The sequence below is a fragment of the Felis catus genome, chromosome E2 (assembly GCF_018350175.1).
Source record: "Felis catus isolate Fca126 chromosome E2, F.catus_Fca126_mat1.0, whole genome shotgun sequence".
NCBI classification, from domain to species: Eukaryota; Metazoa; Chordata; class Mammalia; order Carnivora; family Felidae; genus Felis; species Felis catus.
The window spans coordinates 15,750,146-15,770,852 of record NC_058382.1 but is presented as its reverse complement, the minus strand read 5'-3'; the positions used below and the strand labels follow the sequence as shown (position 1 = coordinate 15,770,852).

Below are 20,707 nucleotides of genomic sequence, written 5' to 3'. Positions count from 1 at the left end.
ACACAGAGGACAGAGATTCTGCGCTGCAAGGTCAGGGGGAGTGAGCTGGAGAGGAGAGAAAAGAGTGTGTAGAAAATCATGCTCAGGGATTGCTCTGGCCTTTGAAAGATAAGTAGGACGCCTGCCAAGTGCAAGGGAAATGGCATGAGGAGGGTGGGCTCCAGAAGGAACCGAAGTGGGCATTGGGACAGTGCATGCTGGGTAGATTAATCAAGGCTCTTTGCATTGTCAGATGAATTTGTCTTGTGTCACTGGGAAGCCGAGAGGAGAGGAGCTTCAGACCTAGCCCAAGTAGGGGGCTCAGACATGTCATTGGGGCTCTGCTCCTATCCCTTGCTCCATTTGACTTCACTGTGCAAACAGGCTGGGTCAAGGTGCAAATCCTCCTGATCTATGAAGCCGGTGGAAAGGGGATTTCTTGTCTTCAGCATCTTTATACAAGCCCCAGGGAAGACTCTAGTTGGGTGTGTGCGTCCATTTGGGCCGCTATAACAAAAATGCCATAGATTGGGGAGCTTATAAACACAGAAATTTCTTTCTCACCATCCTGGACCCTTGGGGCATCCAGGATCAAGGTGTCGACAGATTTGTTGTCTGGTCAGGGCCAGCTTCCTGCTTCATAGATGACCATCTCTTTGCTGTGTCCTCACTCGTGGCAGAAGGGGCAAGGGAGCTCTCTGGGACCTCCTTTAGAAACAGGATTGGCCAGATCACTTCCCAAAAGTCCCACCATCACACTGGAGATGAGGTTCCAGCATACAGATTTGGTGGGGGACACAGATATTCAGTCTGTAGCCGTCGGTCGGGGATGTTGCCCATCCCCGAAGGTGGTGTCTGAGAGTGGGATGAAGGATGAACACAGCCATGGCCTTGCCAGGACGGTGGAGCGGCATGGCAGCATGGTGGAGGGGCACCTCCTGACTGAGGAGGCAGAGCTGCTGGGCATGCCACATACGTCCACTAGTATCTGTGCTAGGTGCCTTCAAGCTTCCGTACTTTAGTTTCCTAATCTGAAAAATGGGACTAATGTTATCATTCCTACCTTGTGCACAGGGTCCGAGGCAGATTCCACTTAATAAGCATCCGCCAGTATGGATAGGGAGTACTCCATGGAACCCAGAGCAATGGCTTTCCTAAGTGGAAAGCCTAAATTGCTACTTCGCCAGGATCTCGTATTACACACTGAAACTTAGATGGCTTGGGTTTGAATATTAGCTCTCGCATATCAGAGCTGTGTAAGCCTGAGTAAACAACCGTACTTCTCTGTGCCTCCATTTTCATATCAGAACCAGGGAGAAAAATGCTTAGGACACTGCCAGGCACATGGTAGAGGTCAGTAAATATTTTTTTGATGAGTGCACGAATGGAAAAGCTGAGTTGGAAGATACCTACAGGTTGTTAGACCTTTTTGGATTTGTATTGCCAGGGGGCCCTCCAGAAAGCCATTACTCCATCGGTAGTAGATGAGATGACCCATTTCCCTACACCTTTGTCAGTACTTCTCTTTTAGGGTCTTGTTTCTCAGAAAAAAATTCATTGTTCTCTTAATCTGTAATGAAACCAGCCTGATGTTATGGACACGTAATAAAACGTCCAAAGTTTTCAGAGCTGCAAACTGAAACATGTAAGGTAAAGTGACGTGATGTCTGGGATTTACTTTACTTCGGCAAGAAGGAACGGGAGGAATAATAGATAAGGAATAAACGGAGCTCGTGTGGCAGAATCTTGGTAATTATTGAATCTGGGTTAGAGTACATGGGAGTTCATTGTACCTTTGCACACTTTTTAGAATGTTAACAGAACAAACCCAGCCCCACTCAACCCCCAGCATACACATACACACACACACACACACACACACACACACACAGCCTAAAGTTGAATAGTGGTGAACAGCTCCTACTGCACACAGGCAGTTCGAGGGCCCATTGGATAAACGACAGTCTTAGCCCTCGGTATCTTCCCCTCATCCTCTGCCTGGAGCCCCTTTGTGGAGAGAGCCTTTGGGCTCAGCAGCTGAAAGGGTAGTCGCTTTCAAGCCCAACGTAGCACTTTCTCCTGTGAACCAGGCATTCAGTGACCTTTTTCTGAAATGAGGGTTTTCTCTTCCCTCCCTGGAGGGGAGACAAACTCCCTGGTGATTAACCCCCCGGGAAAACCCCCTTCAGACGTGGGTGTGGTTTTGCCATTCGGTGGAGGGAGTCATGAGCTGCTCTCTGTGTGCTGGTGGCAAAAACATAACTGGCTGATGCTCCACAGTGACCAGACACTGAGTCCAGCCCCACTAGTCCTCTGAACACACAAGAGAAGGCCTTGCCTGTCCCTGCCACACAGGCTTTGCTCCCAGCCCCTTCTCCAGATTCACTCTTAAATAGGTGGTGGGAGTTTTCCAGCGAGGCTTGTTCCCATCCCTCTGTGGCACTGGGAGTTAGGGAGGGGCCTTCACATCCCATCTGGTGCCGGGTGGAGTCTCAGTCAGTGGAGGGTCAACAGCCCAGGGGCTGACCCTGGACCCTTGAGAAGGGTCATCATTTAAGAATGTCTCTTAGGCAGCCCCGCAGGAGACCCACATGTGGATGTGGTCAGCTGTAGCTTCCGGCTCTCTCACTTGTGCTGAATTTCGGCAATTTCTCATTTCCTTTAGGAAACAGAATGAGTCTGGAGAGAAGTATGAATAATCATGATGACACGCTTGGCAGTAGGAACATTGGGAACCTTGCCCTGAAGCTCAGGGTTGGTGTCACTGTTGCCGAGGTCTTGAGCAGTGTGGACCAGGGAAAAGGGGACGCCTTGAGCCTCATGGCCTGGGTTCAAGTTCCAACACCACCATTTAACAGCCAGATGACCTTGGGAAAGTCACTTAACCTTTTTTGCCTCAGTTTCCTCATCTGTAAAATGATGATGATATCTGCCTCATAGGATTCTAAGGATTAAATTAGAGAATATCTGTAAAATGTTTTAAATGGCCTCTTCTGTAGTAGTTGCTCAATTAATGCTGACTGTGGCAGTTACTGTTATGGTCAGGCACAGTTAGGATTGAGAACTGCTGGTCTGTAGTAGGGGTCAGGTGGAAGCAGAAATTGGAGGAGAGGAACAGGGAAGGCTCCTTCCTCCCCACATCTGTAGTTTGAGGAAATAGGCTTAATTTTGCCATTTGAAAATATTATTTTTCACTTGATGTTTAAAAGTCTCACAGAAAAGCACAGGTAGGAGACTTTAAAGGGGAAAAAAAAAATCTCTCTTTCCATATCTCTCCTATACACACACTGTTCACACTAGAAAAAAAAGACTGGAAGGAAATAAACCAACATCTTTACAGTGGTTATCCCTTGGTGGGAAGATGATGGGTAACTTTATATTCTTCTCTGCACTTTCTTTATTTTCCAAGTTTTTTTTATATGCATATATAAGCATATATTGCTTTCATAAGCAGAAAAAAATATGTTAAAGGTAAGGAATCGTATGAGCTGTGGTTTCTGGGAAGGTTGGGTAGAGTTCTCCCGGGATGTAGCAGGCTGTTTAATGTTTGTGTCCCAAGAAGCATGTGTTCCAGAATTCCTTGATGAGGGATACACTCCAGCTCTATAACATTTCTACTCAAAAAGTTCTTAGTGTCAGAGCCGACTCATTATATGTCCCTCTACCTGTCCAGCCCTGCTTTAGATAGATAGTCACACTCTCTCCTATCCTTCTCTTGAGATGAAAGAACTCCAGTTCTTTTGTGGCTTTGACCTTGAGAAGGAGCCTCGTTTTCAAAGTGGGCGTAACAGTAGTAAGTCCCTCATGGGGTGTCGTGCATCTCAGTTCATTGCCATGTGCATACAAGTGCTTACATGGTAGCTAAAGTTATGAATAACCAAATCGAGAACAAACCAGTTGACTTCTTTATTCAGGAAGCATGGATTAAAGACCTGTTCTGGGCCAGGTACCAGTGAGCAAGGCAGACACAGCCCACCTCTCCACAGAGAGAGGGAGAAACACACAGCCACCCTGATGAGTCCTGTGTCCTAAATGTTCAGGATAGGATTTTTTTGAGCCAAAGAATAGGGGCTTCCCAGAGGCTCCCCAGAGAAGTGAAGTTTAAGTAACATATTCCAGGTGCAAATGGAAAAAATGAATTTGGTGGACATCTCTAGATAAGCTTCGCTTCTGAATGTTTCCAGCTGCGGGCAGGGAGCTCCAGATGGGCGTTGCTATGGAAGCATCTTCCAGTTCTCGCTTCCTGACGGAGTTTATTTCCGAGTTTCCCGTGCCCATGCCAGTTCCCAGCTGTAAATACAGACATGGTGGGGGTCCCTTCTTCCTGCGGTCTCAGAGCTGTGCAGAGAGCGGATGTGGCTGGAAGCCAGCCTGGGAGCCTCCTCCCGACAGTTAGTTGTGGAACCTGCCGTGTGGTGGCTTCTCTTCCATCCAGCCTCTTTTCTCTTTTCTTTGTCCTCTCGTGGGACTGTGCCAGCATGCCCCAGCCTGTGTTTTGAAACTTTAGACCCCAGCTTGTATTTGATGGAGAAATGAGCTCATGAGGGCTTCCTCCGCCACCCAGCTACCGGAGAAGTTGAGTCCAATCTCTTTTCATTCCGATCCCCCACTGAGGCTAGATTTGCGACCCTCCTGACAGAAACTGGGCTGGCTGTTCTTTGGGGACTGTTTATGAAGAAAGGGCTTGCTGACCTGAACAAAGAAACAGCAAACAAGATGGGGGAGGGGTGTAGCTAATTGAGACCTTTCAGTTACCCTTCAGTGCTTTAGAATAATAATTGCTAATGTGTGGAGAATTTACAATGCATGAGGTATTCTTTAAATCATTTCTAATCCTCTTAACAACCCAATGAAGTGTTTATCATTACTATCCCCATTTAACAGCTGGGGAAACTGTGGCAGGGGCAAGTTAAGTCATTGGCCAAATTGCTGTTACTGCTCTTAGAGCACCTTAAGGCCTGTCATCTTTGCGGCTCAGGCAAAAAAAGGATTTAACCAGAGCGTGCTGGATGGTCCAGAAAAATGAAAGCGAAGCCTCAGGAAGGACTGTGTACTAGCCAGTTACTTGGTTGCAAGTAACAGAAACACCATAAACCCAAGGGAAAGGATTGGCTCGGGCAACTGGAAAGTCCAGAGGTGGGGTCACTTTCTGGGCTGGTTGGGCCAGGAGCTCAGGGGCCATCACAGTGACCCACTTTCTTTCTGTCCTTCCATTCTTCCCTCTGATAATTGGGTCATCCTCAAACTTGGCTGCCCTGGAGGTTGCAGAGTAGCTGTCCCACTGGTCCAGGTTTAAGACTATTCCTGGCTGGAGAGAGAGGGGAGGTATCTGCCTCCAGTCACAGTGCAAGACATCAGAGCTCCTCTCTGATTGGACTACCACAGGTCCCGTGACCTTCCCTGAACCAATCACTGGGCAGGGTGGAATCACCAACGGACTGGTTGCTCCCACCCAGAAACTCCTAGAGGAAGAACAGAATGGGTGCTGGGAAGTGGCCAGCCTGTGGATTGGAACCAGAACACAAATGTCACTATCAGGATTCTTTCCCCATGGCTTCCCTCTGCCTGTGTCTGCTGTATTCATTCTCTTATATTTGTGTGTCTGTCTGTCTGTCTCTCTCTCTCTCTGTCTGCCTTTCCTTCTAATGGCTGGGAAACCTGGTTATGCACAGACCAAGTTATACACCTTGCAGTACAGGCTCCTGCAGAGAATAACCCTGTATTCTCTCAGCCCAAGCCCAAAACAACCCAACGAAGAGAAAATATCTCCCTTTCAACTCATTAATCAGGACCAGGAAGGGCTTCTCAAGACAGGCCCCGCTGAGGTCAGGTACTCTCCTTGGGCCAATCAGCTGTAGGCAGGGAGGGGTCATTGTTCAATAGGGAGGTACCTATTGTGGGTACCTACTGTGTCCCCTTCCCAGGTCCTCTGGGCTGGGAGTTATTAAGCAAGACCCTGAGGACAGTGATTAAGCTGTACCTTTTTACTATACGAATACTAAAACTTCATTTCACTCCTGGGCCACTAGAGGATGAGGGGTGTCCCATGCAGTGTCCATGTTTCCAAAGCAGTACCCTGTAGAAAGGCCAGCCCAGCATGCCATGACCCCTGCCTGCCTCCTGCCCTTAGCCTCATCCTGCGGGTCCCTCTGCATCTGCCAGCCAGCCACCTGGCCTGCTTTCAGTTCCTTCAGTGCATGGCATTTGTTCCCTGCCCCTGGGATGCTTCCTCTTCTCCCGGTCTTCCCCCGCCCCTTCCAATTCTGGCCTGCCCATGCAGACCCTTCTTTCAGATCTCTCCTTAAACCTGACTCCCAGGGGCCTGCCCAGGCTGTGCTCCACCCTTCGTCCCTGAGCTGCTCGCCTGTCATCCTCTCAATGGTAGCAGCTCTGTGAAGGCAGGGACTACACCTATTTTGTTAAATAAAGGTGTAACACCTTCCACCAGATACATATCTTACTGAATCTTGCTGAGGAAATGAACAAAATTTTACTAGTAACGTAATAAAAGCAGTAGTGATGGCTAGCAGTGGCTACTTCATAAAAGGTATACTGCTAAGCACTTTTACGTACAAAGCTTTTTTTTTTAAGTTTATTTTGAGAGAGAGAGAGACAGGGTGAGTGTTTGCATGCAGGTGGGAGAGGGGCAGAGAGAAAGGGAGAGAGAAAATCCCAAGCAGGCTCCACTGCCAGTGCAGAGCCCAATGCAGGGCCTGAACCCACGAAATCATGAGATCGTGACCTGAGCCAAAATCAAGAGTCGAATGTTCAACCAACTGAACCACTCAGGTGCCCCTACATACAAAGCTTTTAAATGATTGCTCCCATTTAACAAATATAATAATGACGGTAGTTACTTATCAAGTAGTGAGTGCCAGCCATTATTCTAAGTCCCTTACCTGTGTCATCTCCTTGAATCCTAATGGCAGCCCTCTGAGGCCACGTTGCCCTCATCCCGACTTCACGGCTGAGGTGCGTAGTAAACATAGTTTACGTAAGTTGTTGGGCTTTAGTCCTTTTTCCTTCTTCTTCTTCTTTTATTCTAAGTATATGTGCTGCACAGTCCTTTTTCCTTCCTGGCGTGGGGAGGAAAAGCAGGAAGAGGGCGAGAGAGGTGGGAGGGCTTTGAGTACTGGCGTGAGAATACTTGCCCGGAGGTGACGTGTTTGCCACACTGCCCCTGGCAGCATCTGTAGAACTAGGAAGTGCCCGTTAGACGCAGAAAGGTTATTTGACATAAAAAGGTATTTGTGCGTAAGGCTTGTCTAGTGTTGGGCAGAGAGAAGATGGGACCGTCACTTTGGAGGGGACTTTGGCCGGATCTGTCGTGGTGACCCCCACGCGTGCCTTTCCTCTGTCCCAGCAGTTCCATTTCTAGGACTTGTGCCTACAGGTACTTCCAAGTGTGGGAAGTGATCTGTGTCCAAGGCAGCTCACTACAGCACCGATTGTCAGCAAAGATGGGAGCTGTCCCTCCACGTCCATCCGTAGGGGGCTGGGTGAATTCGGTTGTCTGTACAGTGGAATGCAGAGGCAACCAAGGGAGACCACAGTCCTGAGAGGGAGTACCTTCCCTGTCTGCGGTACACCATCAGGTATGAAAAAGGAAAGAAAAAGGAATGTCTTCTAATAGTGATTCTTATATCAGAATCTGAGGGAAGAGCATAGGTTTTATGAAGGTGCCAGCCCCGGTCAGCCCTCGAGCACTTTTTAAAAAAATTTTTTTAATGTTTATTTATTTTTGAGAGAGAGAGAGAGAGAGAGAGAGAGAGACAGAGCGTGAGCAGGGGAGGGACACAGAGAGGGAGACACAGAATCTGAAGCAGGCTCCAAGCTCGAGCTCTCAGCATAGAGCTCAGCGTGGGACTCGAACTCGTGAACTGTGAGATCATGACCTGAGCCCAAGTCGGACGCTTAACCGACTGAGCCACGCAGGAGCCTCTCAAGCGCTCTTAACTCTCAGACTAGATCCTTCAGGTTTCCACAGCAGATGCTGTGTTCCTGGCTCTGTGTGTGTATATATTTTACACACAGACAGATGTATCCAAAATTGTAATATACGTATGCACGCGCTTACTTCATTACTTGATTCAGGTCTCTGCTTGAACGGCTGGGATACTGCCTCAGGCCTTCCCGAGCACCCTAAAATGGCCTAAAGTGACCCTCCTGTCATTTGCATCTCCTGTTTTATTTTTCTTTACAGCACTTACCATCTGATGTTATGTTTGCTTTTTGCGCCATTCTTAACATGTGAGCTCCTTGTTTTATTGCTATGTCTCAGCATCTAGAGCAGGGCCTGGCTCCTAGTATTTTTTAAGTGTGTGCGGAATGAATGTGAGCAAGTCTGAATAGTGACTGTTTTCCCCATGTTACGGATGTGGACCTGAAGCCCCCCCACCCCCCCAGAGGCCTTGCCGTCTTTTCATGGACCAAACCGAATACCCACTGCTATTCTGACTGGAGAAGAGGCAAGAAATTTGCCCTGGACTGCCATTTATGCTTCTCCATTGACTCACATTTCCTTGAGAGAGGTGGATACAGGCCAGGGTCTCTTCCACTGGGGCCTCTGCTTGTGAAGCACGGAGAAGCGTGCGTGGATAGCTTGGATGATGATGTTCTGGGCAGCTACCTCATGGAGAATAGGTAGAGGGAGAAAGAAACTTCCATTTGGAAGGCCTCCCTCCTCAGGAGGACCCTTCACTTCAGCCCTCTGCTTAATATCATCAGAGTCCAGTTTGCCCAAGGGACACCCTCAGATTTGAGAAGCTGAGAATGTCGCTTATTATTTCTTCAGTATTCCAGTTACTATGACAGCTTTGCTGACATCTTTTAGGCCTCCCTCTGTGCCAGGCACTTTGCCAGTCACTTGATACCTGTTAGCTCATTTAATCTTCCCAACGGTCCTGTCGAGGGTAGAAATTACTGCTCCTCTCCCCTCCCCTCTGTACTGATAAGGAAGCCTGGGACTCAGAAAGGTCTAGTGAGGAGTCATGGGTCACACAGGTGCTAAGAGGCAGTGCTGGGACTTGATTGTGGCTGTGGCTGACTACGGAGCTGGTGCTCTCCTGGCCACGTGGCCTTACTGCTTCTTCATCTCCTTTTGGGAATTCTCCCAGTACCAGAAGGGAAGGGTCTGGTTTCCTATAATGGGGTATGGATTGTTAATTGTGTTGCAGAGCCCTGCTGGCCAGCACGAGGCCTTGATGGGTTGGAGGAAGCGGGTGGAGAGCTTTTGCTTATTTCAGACAGACATTTGCCACACAAATGACCGAACTTCTCTTTCTCGTTGGGATTGGTTTCCATCTTGGGCAGAGGAGAGAGTTGGATAAGTGGCCAGAGGAATTCTGTCATCACCCGATCAGATCTGACCCTCCTCTGCTGATAACCCCTCCCATGGCTCCATCTTACCCAGAGTAAGAGCCAAAGTCCTCACCGTGCCCAACGAGGCCCCACACAATCTGCCCCATTACCTGTGGGTCCATCTCCTCCTGTTCTCCTCACTTGCCCTGTTCCAGGCACATGGGCCTCCTTTGTGCTCCACAGACACCCAGGTATGTGCCTACCTCAGGGCCCTTGTACTGGCTCTTCCTGCTACCAGGAAAGCTCTTCTCTCATACCCGCATCCTCCCTAACATCCTATAAGTCTTTGTTCATATGTTACCTCCTCAGGGAGGTTCTCATCTCTCTTTTCTATTTTTCTCTGTACCACTTAACTAACCTCTTACTTATTCTATTGTTCATCTTCCCCACTAGGATCATTAACTCCAGTGTTCTGTTCACCTGGATTCCTAGTGCCTAGAGCAGTGCCTGGCACCAAATGGGCACTCAGTAAACATTTCTTGAAAGCATGAATGAGCTCCCAAGTACAGAATGGTCCAATCTTGAATTATTGTGCTGGGGGAGGAAATGGGTGTGGGGGTGGTCCTGTTTCCGCTCCTCAGGCCTCAATGAGCTCCTCTCGTGCCAGGCTGCAGCTCTGGGCTCCAAACGCCAAGCTGAATACATCCTAGTTCTCCAAGCTCCATTCAAGCCATGGAGGGAGGGTGTATCTGCTGGGTAGAACTCATGGTCTGGCTGCAGGGGAGGCTGTGAGAGCCAGTTCCTGGCCTTTGTAATATCTGATCATGGGAGGTAGGCCCGGCCTCCCACCAAGACCCATAGGTGGGAAATTCCCAAATCATAAGGAATACTATGGGCAGCCAAAAAGTTTTTAATTCTTTAAACATTTTATTAAGCTCTGTGTGTGTGTAGATGTATAAGCAAGGGCACATGCTGAAAGTGTGTAGCTAGATGAACTTTCACAAACTGAACACACTCATGTAACCTGCTCTAAGAACAGTATTTCTAGCCCCCAGAAGTCCCTTTCCTATTCTATCCCAGTTACTCCTCTCATCTAGGCAAAACCACTCTCTTGATGTCTCACACCTGACTTTGAACTTTATGTAAATGCTCCTTTGTGTCTGGCCTTTCTAGTCAACATTATGTCTGTGAGAAGTCCATATCATTGCATGTAGTTAGATTTCATGCCTATTCACTGTATACAGTCACAGGGAGGCCTTACTGGCAGGAAGAAACCAGCCTTGAGAATAGCTAGAGCAAAATGTGCAAAGGCCCTGGGGTAGGAATAAGCTTGGAAGGGAAAGAAGGCCAGTGTGGTGGGAGCATTGAGCAATGGGTGAAATGGAAGGAGATGAAGTTCGAGGGATTTTTTAAGCAAGAAAGCAATCTGATGTGATTCCTGTTTGATTTGATCACTCTGGCTGTGTGTGGAGAATAGAATCTAAGAAGGCAAGAGGGGACTCCAGGCCACCAGCAGGGATCTGATGGAGTTGTCCAGGTGAAAGATGAGGGTGGTAGCTTGGCTTAGAAAAGAGGAGGGGGCGCCTGGGTGGCTCAGTCGGTTAAGCATCCGACTCTTGGTTTCAGTTTAGGTCATGATCTCACGTTTGGGGAGTTCGAGCCCTATATCAGGCTCCAAGCTGACCGTGCGGAGCCTGCTTGGGATTCTCTCTTCCTCTCTCCCTGCCCCCCCTACCCCGCCCCCGCTGCCTCTGTCTCTCTTAAAATAAATAAATAAACTTGAAAAAAAGACAAAGAAAAGAGGAGAAAAGAAATGGATTTAGGATATATTTTTGGAAACAGTGGCAATAGAACCATTCAGTGAACTTGCCATGGATGCCATGGAGGATGAGGGAAGGGAAGACATAAAGGATTCTGTTGCGTGTCCGCATCAAAATTTGTTGGCTCATCCCTGCTAACAGACACTCAGGTTGTCTCCCATTTTCCTCACTTACAGAGGCCGCTCCAGCCAACACCCACATGTACACATCCTTGCCGAGCTGGGTCTCAAAGGATCAAGGGCAAGGTCATCCAGACAGAGGGGACTGCTCGAGCAAAAGCTGGGGCTTCCCCTACACCAGTCCCAGCTCAGACCAGAGCGTAGGCTGCAGAACGGTAGCAGAGGACCTGAATCAAATGGACTTGCTGCCTGTGTTGAGATGTTCTCCCATGCTCTCCCCAACCACCCCACCCCCCCTTCCCCAGGGCTGCTTTCTCATCTGTTCCCCTCCCCTCTGCAGGTTAGTCCAGAACTTCGGCCAGCAATGCAGTAGCAGGTGTTTATATTGGAGTTGCTGCCATACGAGGGGCCCTTACTCTCTCTGCGAGGTCAGCTTTGTTTTCCTGTGTCATGAGTCACAGTGGGGCTTAAAGCATTGGCTGGCGAGGCCTTTGGTTTGGGGCCAGCTGTAGAGGATGCCTGGCCTGCAGGAAATGAATGAGAAGGCCTCCTGTTTGTATGAGCTTGATTCTTTTGTGTCTTCTGTCCCCCGTTCCCTCCTGTTTCTTGTCTCTGGCCTTGTTCTTGAGAGTGTGGGTCCCTCGGGCAGCAGCCGCTGCAGGCCTCTCTCCCCTTTTCTGAGAGACTTTGGGCATTTGGGAGACTCTAGGCCACTCGGCTAGAGAGGGAGCTCAGCCAGCGTGAGTTTAAAACAGTGTGACCTGCAAGCATCGGAGGAGAGAGAGCCCCCTGCCCTTGTCTGTCTCTGCCATCCGTGCCCTCAGGTCCCTGAAGATCTGGCTGCCACCATGGCTTGGGCTTCTTTTTTGTGCTATGGGGGAGGGCTGGCCAGACTGACGTGTCAAAATTAGCATCTCTGGGAGTCTGCTTCCTACCTGCCCAAGGGCTGTAGAATAGGAGGAATTATGGATCACAAGAAGGTAACATCTGACATGTTTCAACTCATACTAGGTCAAAACAAGAAGGGGCAGGAGGGACAGCCTTGAAGGAGAAAAATATAGGGCATTAGTGAGCTCAGCTAAGTACTCTCCCAGGTTGCTAGAGGACGTGTGAATCATTGCAACCTCTTTATATTTTTTAATTTTTTTTTTCTTCAATGTTTTTATTTATTTTTGGGACAGAGAGAGACAGAGCATGAACGGGGGAGGGGCAGAGAGAGAGGGAGACACAGAATCGGAAACAGGCTCCAGGCTCCGAGCCATCAGCCCAGAGCCTGACGCGGGGCTCGAACTCATGGACCGCGAGATCGTGACCTGGCTGAAGTCGGACGCTTAACCGACTGCGCCACCCAGGCGCCCCTTTTGCAACCTCTTTAGAAGGCAGCCTGAAAAATATTTTTTTTTGTTTTCGAATGAGCAGAATATACACGTGATAAAACATTCAGATGGCACCCAGAAAGTAAGTCTCCCCCTGCCCATCCACTGTAACCTAGTTCCCTTCCCGCGAGGACACCCATTTCAGGTGTGTTCTTCCAGAGACTCCATACAAAACCAAGCAGATGCTACATATACAGCTCTACATCCTGATCTTGGAACCCCTTCCATAATATAACTATACAATACCCATAAGTAGTCTTCAGTATAGCAGTCCTGCTCCTGAGAATCTACCCTGTAGAAAAAAATGACCCCAGTGCCAAAGGATGTTTATTACAGTATGGTTTTCAGGGGCAAACCAACCAACCCCCAGAAATAAAATAAATGCCCATTTTTCAGGGAATGATTGAGTAAAATATGGCACATCCATACTGTGGAATATTAGCTGCCAAAAAAAACAAAACAAAACAACAGTGGGTAAGACCCACTATTAGTTGATTTGGAGGCATTTTTGTGAGAATATTTAAGGGAAAGCAAGATTCAGAGAAGTAAACATGATATCCCATTTATGGAAATTACAATGACGAGTGTATGTATCTGTGTTGTATTTGAGTGATGGTATCACACTCCTTTTCTCTTCCATGTCACATGGCCTTCTTAGCCCAGCGTTCTGTCTGGAAGATGTTGCAGTATCCTTAATTGTGGTCCAGACAAACTTCATACATTGGTCAACGTTAGAGATCCCTTGGGAGGGTGTTCCAGCCACAGGTGGAGAGTCCATGGTGTTGGTGAACCTTCACTGGGACCTCAGACTAGGAGAGGCTAACATGGGTGCTACGTGAAAAGTCCCTTCTACCTGACCATGACAGGCACTTTGACCTACTTCCCTTTCTCTGTAGAATGAATAAAGCAGCGTTTGGTCAGCTGTTTGAAGCATTCATTGCTACCAGATCTGCTGCTTGTAAGAATGACACAGGGGAGGGGCATCTGGGTGGCTCATTCGGTTAAGCATCCGACTTTGGCTCAGGTCATGATCTCACGGTTTGTGAGTTTGAGCCCCACATCAGGCTCTGTGCTGATAGCTTGGAGCCTGGAGCCTGCCTCAGATTCTGTGTCTCCCTTTCTCTCTGCCCCTCCCCTACTCATGCTCTGTCTCAAAAATAAATAAATGTAGAAAGGAAGGAAGGAAGGGAGGGAGGGAGGGAGGGAGGGAAGGAAGGAAGGAAGGAAGGAAGGAAGGAAGGAAGGAAGGAAGGAAGGAAGGAAGGAAGGAAGGAAGGAAGGAAGGAAGGAAGAATGACACAGGGGAGTTACAGAATGGTAAAGTCGAGGCATCAGGTCCCTGGCTATGTTCCAGATGAAGCTTCTTGGGACAGGCAACACAGGTGATAATTTTCCTTGTGTCCACAACCAAGCCCACTGGACAAGAACCAGGCAGTGAAATGTTTCTCACATCCCACTCTTAAACCAGATAAGCCCTACTGCTGGGGAAAGTGGACCTAGAAGGAATGTTCTGGGTGGACACATCCCCACAAGACCGTTGCATCACACCACTCCAGGGGCACTGTTTGCCCTGTGGTTTGTGATGGCGGTGGCCCTGTAGATGTTCTCTATGAGACTTCATTCCTTCCCCTTTCCTACTTCTGGTTCCAGGATGCATTCTTCCAGGGCTCTGGTGTTCCCCTCAGAATGGGTGTGGCTGACAGTGGTTTGGGGCTAATGACCCCTTTGGGATATAACTTGTCTTCTGCTGGTCTTCACTTGCAGTGGGACTTAAAGGGAAAGGCATAAGGGTCAAATTGACCCAAATTCCTCCCCTGACTAGACCACGTTTATTCACACTGCTTTCTCTCCTTCTCCTCCCTCCTCCCTCCCCCCTCTCCTCCTCCTCCTCCTCCTCCTCCTCCTCCTCCTCCTCCTTCTTCTCCTCCTCCTCCTTCTTCTCCTCCCATCCTCCTCCTCCCCTCCTCCTCCTCCTCCTCCTCCTCCTCCTCCTCCTCCTCCTCCTTATGTTTATTTATCTATTTTGAGAGAGAGCACACGTGCAAACCAGGGAGGGGCAGGAAGAGAGGGAGAGAAAAATCCCAAGCAGGCTCCTCACTGTCAGTGCAGAGCCTAACGTGGGGCTTGATCCCAGAAGCCATGACGATCATGACCTGAGCTGAAACCAAGAAAGAATCAGACTCTTAACTCTCTAAACCACCCAGACGCCCCTCCTCTTCTTGACTATATCTCTTGCTCCTCCCCACCCCCACTAAAAAGACAGAGAACACTTCCTGTCTCTGTTTTCTCTCCTACATGTTGTTGATCAGAAGTAAGAGCTCCCTTCTTTCTGGCTTACCTATTTCTCTGTGCCCCTCAGAGATGGAAGGACCTTGTTGTTACTGACTTAGAAGCTTGACCTTGCTTAGGGTGTGTGTATGTATAAAAGGATGACCCTGAGGTTTCTGATTTGAGCAGATGGGTAGCTGGTGGTGTTTAGTGGACCATTCTCTACCAGTGGATGGGAGAGAAACAGGTATGGGTAAGGATATTATGTTGATAGGTAAGGATCCGTGTGCGTATATATACATGAAGAGAGAGAGAATTTAACATCTTTATTGAAAATACAAAAATGTGGGGCGCCTGGGTGGCGCAGTTGGTTAAGCGTCCGACTTCAGCCAGGTCACGATCTTGCGGTCCGTGAGTTCGAGCCCCGCGTCAGGCTCTGGGCTGATGGCTCCGAGCCTGGAGCCTGTTTCCGATTCTGTGTCTCCCTCTCTCTGCCCCTCCCCCGTTCATGCTCTGTCTCTCTCTGTCCCAAAAATAAATAAACGTTGAAAAAAAAATTAAAAAAAAAAAGAAAATACAAAAATGTGCCCCACAAAAAAAGCCAGGCAGTGATTTTGTTCATTTATTTAATTCATTTAACAGACATTTGGTGACCTGCTGTCATTCTGTGCACAATCTGAAGCTGGCAGAAAACCACTTTGGAAAAATTCACGAGACACGTGCATCTTTCTTTTCAGCCTTACGCTTGTGGCCATCCCATCGTCAATGAGGCCTATGTGTCCTTGATTTGAAATTCACATCTTTACCAGCCTCCTCCTTTCCATTCCTCTGCCCTCGCCCTGGTCCCAGCCACTGCCTCCTCTCCTTGGGTATTACAGCGGCCACCTCATCGTTCTCCCTGCTTCTTTTAAACCCTGACCGTCTCTGCACAACAGCCAGAGAAATCTTTCAGAAATGTAGATCGGAACACATCACTCTCCTGCTTCCCCTCATACTTAGAATAAAAAGCATGTGTATGACCGTGGCTCACAGGGCGCTCTGGATGTCTGCCACGTCCTGGAGCGTTCCCTCTTGCACCGCAACCATCTAGCCACACAGGCCTCCGGTGAATTTCCTTGAACAGCCTCCCACATTCGCCTCCATCTCCTGGGATACTTTTTTTTTTTTTTTCCTTAACTTTCATTAGAGACTTTATTATCAACATAGTGATTGAATCACAGTGGCCCTTTGAGTGCCTTTTAATTGAGATATAATTGACATGTCATAAAATTCACTCTTTTGAAGTACACAATTCAGTGGGTTTTGGTGTATTCACAAGGCTGTGCAACCATCACCAGTATCTAATTCCAGAACATTTTCATTGGCCCCAAAAACAAAACAAAACTCATCAGCAGTCATTCTCCATCCCCCCCGCCATCCTCCCCGCCATCCCCTCCTCCCAGCCCCTGGCAACCACTAATCTACTTTCTGTCTGTCTGGATTTGCCTCTTCTGGACATTTCATGTAAACGGCATCATACAATACGTGGTCTTTTGCGACTGGCTTCCTTCACTCAGCATCATGTTTTCAGTGTTCATCCATGTTGTGCATGAATCAGCGCGTCATTCTTTTTATGGTTGAATAATATTCCATTGTGTAGATGCGCTGCTTTTTGTTTATCCGTTCTTCCGTTGATGGACATCCTGGAGACTCTTACTTCCACTTTTCACATGACTTCCTTCTCCTTTCTCTTCAGTCTGGGCTAAAATTTACCCTGGTTTCCTACGTGGTACTTCTCACCATTCGTACTCATACGTGTATTTGTTTGCCTGTTTATTTTCTGTCCCCTGTTCTGGCCTGTAAGGTTTGGGAGAGCAGGGACTGTGCCTGCTTTTGTCTACCAGGTTTCATACCCTAGCGTGCACAGTGTCCAGCCTAGGGGAGCGTTTCATAATTACTGAGTGAGAGGCTCAGGAGATCTCCTGTAGGTCTTATTTTGCCTCCTCGTAGGGCAAAATGGTTGTAATCCGGTTCTGTGAGAAATTCGGTACCTAGCTTTCTGCCTGCTCTTGAGGAGAGATTGAGGGTCCTCTAAAGCATGAGGACACTTTAAATGGTGGCAGGTTTCTTGAGGGGTTTCTCTGGTGTGGAACGCTGTGGCCCATTGGTCATCTGCTGTGTTAGACCATAATATCCTTTGAAAGTACACTCGGCTGCTGGTAGCAGAGACCAGAAATAATAATAGTTTAAATTCCACGGAAGGTGGTGTCTCTGGTGATTAAAATGTCCAGAGGCTGACAGCCCTTGGCTGGTATGGCAGCTCCACAGACGACGTCAGGAAAAGCAGGATCCTTCTGTCTTTCTGCTTTTACCGTCCCTAGCAGAAGGCTTTCGTCCTAAAGGTGGCATCGTGGTCCAATATGACTCCTGGTGTCAAGCTGGTGAGTCTGAATCCCGATGGGAATTGGGCCGCGGGGTGGGGGTGGGGGGTGGGGTTTACAAAATTGTAGTCCACTCCATGTTTCTGGTGAGGAATTTTCCTTGAAGCCCCACAACAACTTCTGCTTACCTCTTGTTGGCCACCCCTAGCTGCAGGGCAGGTTGGGAGATCTTGCATTAGCTGAGCACTCGGAGAAGAAAGGGAAGGATGGCTACTGGGTGGGCAACTAGCACCCAGTAGGTCTGTTTCCTGCCCACAGTACCCTGGGCCCTGGAGCCAGCTTCTCCTCCCTGGCGCGGACCTTCAAGCTTCCTTCCTTCCCTAAGGGGCCAGAATCAGAGCAGTGCCTTTCTCTGTGTGTCCAGTGGAGCAGAGAGTGGGGTTTTGAAGCTTTTCACAGACCTTCCATCCAAAAAATTCACCATGTCACCAGCAATAAGAACAATGGCGGCTCACCTTTATCGAACATTCACTATGTAATAGGTTTTGTTCTAAATATTTTTCATAGAGGGGCGCCTGGGTGGGTCAGTTGGTTAAGCATCCAACTCTTGATTTCATCTTAGGTCATAATCCCAAGGTCGTGGGATCAAGTCCTGTATCAGGCTCTATGCTGAGCGTGGAGCCTGCTTAAGATTCTCTATCTCCCTCTCCTTCTGCCCCTTCCCTGTTTGCATGCACGTGCAGTCTCTCTCTCTGTCTCTCTCAAAATAAAAAATAAAAACCTAAAAAATAAATAAATAAACATTTTTCACAGAGTAATTTATTTAGTCCTCACAACACCCCGGTTATTATTTATTATCCCCATTTTATAGGTGAGCAAACTGAGGCACAGACAGGTTGAGTAATCCTAGATGTTCTTACTAATGATGTTTTTTTTTTCATTCTTCCCTTTCAATATATTATGAATAAGAGGATTAAAAAATAAAGACTGACCTATTTTGGTAGATTGACCACTCTTCCATCTTCCATCTGATTAGCTGAGATCTGTGGGAGTGCTTTGTGGAAAAGCACCCGGCAGTCAACCACATTGACGAGCTGTTTTTATGGAGTGCAGGAAGGGGCTTAACTGTTGGCACATCTAGCAAATGGCTGGTGACAGGAGGAAAAAGGACCCACAAGCTCTGCAGGATTTCGCCAGCCTGGGAGCCTGGGGCCAGCAGACCTCAGTGCAGTTGTGCCAGCGGGCTGGGCTTGGCCCTTAAAATCACAGTCTCCCCGACTGCTCCCCGACAAGTCCATAGGGAGAAAGAAGGCAGCTTGCAGTTCAAGTCCCCCGAGAATTAATTCAGACACCACGTCATCCCTGGATGCCTGTGACCAGTCATGCTTAGTGGAAATCTGATTCCCAAAGTTCATCTCTGAGTCCTTTTGAGACACTTTCAAGTCCGTGTTCGTGGCTGCTCGCACTCTCCACAGCCCGTGGCAGCCAGATCCTGGCTGCGGCAAGATGTTTTAGTCAGGCGTGCATTTGGCTGCAAGTATCGGTCTGAAACGGGCAGCATTGTCATTTCAGTACATAAGATGCCGTGTGTCAAGTAACATCTGGAGGGAGAAGATGTGGCTCAATGGTGTGGCAGAGGGCATGGTCAACACCATGCCATCTCTTGTCCCCTCGTGGCTACAGATGGCTGCCGAACCCACTTTCCCAGGGGGCCAGGGCACCCAGAGAATTCAGTCCTTCTGTTCTGGCAGAGTAGTGTTCTGGAGACAAGTGGGACCCTCTCAAATCTGAGTAGCAGCATCACACCTGCATTCCAAGCTAGTGAAGGGACAAAGACTGTGTGAATGAGTCTTTTTAAAATTTTTTTTTTTATTTTTGAGAGAGAGACAGAAAGAGCAAGTGGGGGAGGAGCGGAGAGACAGAGAGAATCCCAAGCAGTCTCCACACTGTCAGTGCGAAGCCCAGTGTGGGGCTCGAACTCACAAACTGCGAGATCATGACCTGAGCTGAAGCCAAGAGTCAGACGCTTAGCCGCCTGAGCCACCCAGACGCCCCCGAATGCGTCTTTTTGTGAGACGGACACTCTCCTAGAATTCCTGAATGAGAAATCTTCACTTACACCAACATGAAGGTACGCTCCTGTGTTCTCTTCCAGACACACTTGTATTTTGATCCATCTGAAGTCGATATCTGGATGTGGAATCAGATGTGTTTCGGGGCTGAGCCCATACTCTTAACTGCTGTGTTTGGGAAGTGGCATTGTTGGCAGTTCTTGAGCCAGATCAACTAGGTTCAGATCCCGGTGGATTTGTGCCATCTACTTGCTGTGTGATCTTGGGCAGGTTACCTCTCTGTACCTCAGTTTGCTGGTCGGTTAGAAATGGGAAGCTAGCAGACCCTCTTCACAGGGTTGTTCTAAAGGTCAAACGAGTTGATAGTTAACTGAAAACAGTGCTGGCATGTAGTCAAATCAAAGCAAAAACCTCATGCTTTAAACCAGAGTGAGAATTTGCAAGGCCACATGGGTCTGGGAACTCGGCAGGGAATCCCAGTCAGTGGGGGAGTGAAGTGTGTCACTGAGGTTACCGTCTCTTCCTCTTTACAAGAAATTGCCAGCCGCGGTCTCAAAATGTCTGTTCCTGTGTATGCTCCCACCCGCGGTGACTGAGAGTTCCCCTTAGCCTGTAACTTCAATAACATTCGGTGGTGTCAGAGTCTGACATTTTGGCCAGTCGGCTGTGCGTGAAGGGGTCACACGTTGCTGCTTTCCCTCAGCACTTTCTCTGCAGAGGCCTGTCTTGAGCCACTCTACCGCGGAGTTACTTAGGCTAGGCTGGAGGTGGGACAGTGAAGTCCCCAGAGCCCTATAGCATGATGCTTATCCTCTGTGGGGGACAGGAAATGAGGATGTGAGACCCTGGAAGTCAGTGACCCAGCCCTAGTCATATCTGTGGACTGAATCAATCAATGAAAGAACTAGTGCTAAGTCGTTAGTGTGTTATTAATAGAATATAGGTCATAAGAGAAAACATGATTAATTGCAAGATGATCTCAGCGGCTGCCATACAGTGTAGCAGTTGAGGGCCTAGATTTTCCCAAGGCAGAGTCTTTTCTTCGCATAGCAGCTTTTCTTTGTTGGCAGGTGGGTAGAGGCAGTTGAATGAACAGATATTTTCCTAAGTCCCTATTCCAAAGGTGGGATGAGGATGGGCATAATGGGAATCTTCTCTAGATGGAGGACGATTGAACCTCTTTATTAATAGGTGGGTAGGTCCCTGTGGCCCCAATGTGAAGCTTTGGTAAAGTCTAGAAAGGAGAAGGGAGCTCGTAGCAAAAGCCCCCAGTGAGCTGGGTTCTCCTTTACCTAAGTCTTAGTGTCTAGATCAGCCACTTGCACAGCGAGCTGCGCGGAGGAGAAAGGTCTGGCTGCCCCCATGGGCACTTGGTCAGGAGGAGTGTGTGTGCCCCGGGTGATCTTAGAGGGT

At 48.5% G+C, this 20,707-nt stretch overlaps 1 protein-coding gene and 1 long non-coding RNA gene across 9 annotated transcripts in view; one reads left to right on the top strand and one right to left on the bottom strand.

Annotated features, from left to right (window-relative positions):
- The window catches only part of SIPA1L3 (signal induced proliferation associated 1 like 3), a 239,418-nt gene that overhangs the window by 69,290 nt on the left and 149,421 nt on the right, over window positions 1-20,707 (top strand). The window contains exon 1 of one of the 8 annotated variants that reach the window (XM_023245058.2): window positions 19,209-19,353. The exons of the other annotated variants lie outside the window; for them this stretch is intronic. The gene's annotated coding sequence lies outside the window, so the exon portion shown is untranslated. Of the gene's footprint in view, window positions 1-19,208; window positions 19,354-20,707 lie in introns of those variants that run through there. 8 annotated transcript variants of the gene reach the window in all.
- On the bottom strand, window positions 1,711-8,736 carry LOC111557998. Its single transcript, XR_002738418.2, has 3 exons — window positions 8,496-8,736; window positions 6,879-7,055; window positions 1,711-4,671 (listed from the first exon to the last, which is right to left on the bottom strand). It is a non-coding gene; the product is annotated as an uncharacterized LOC111557998 (long non-coding RNA).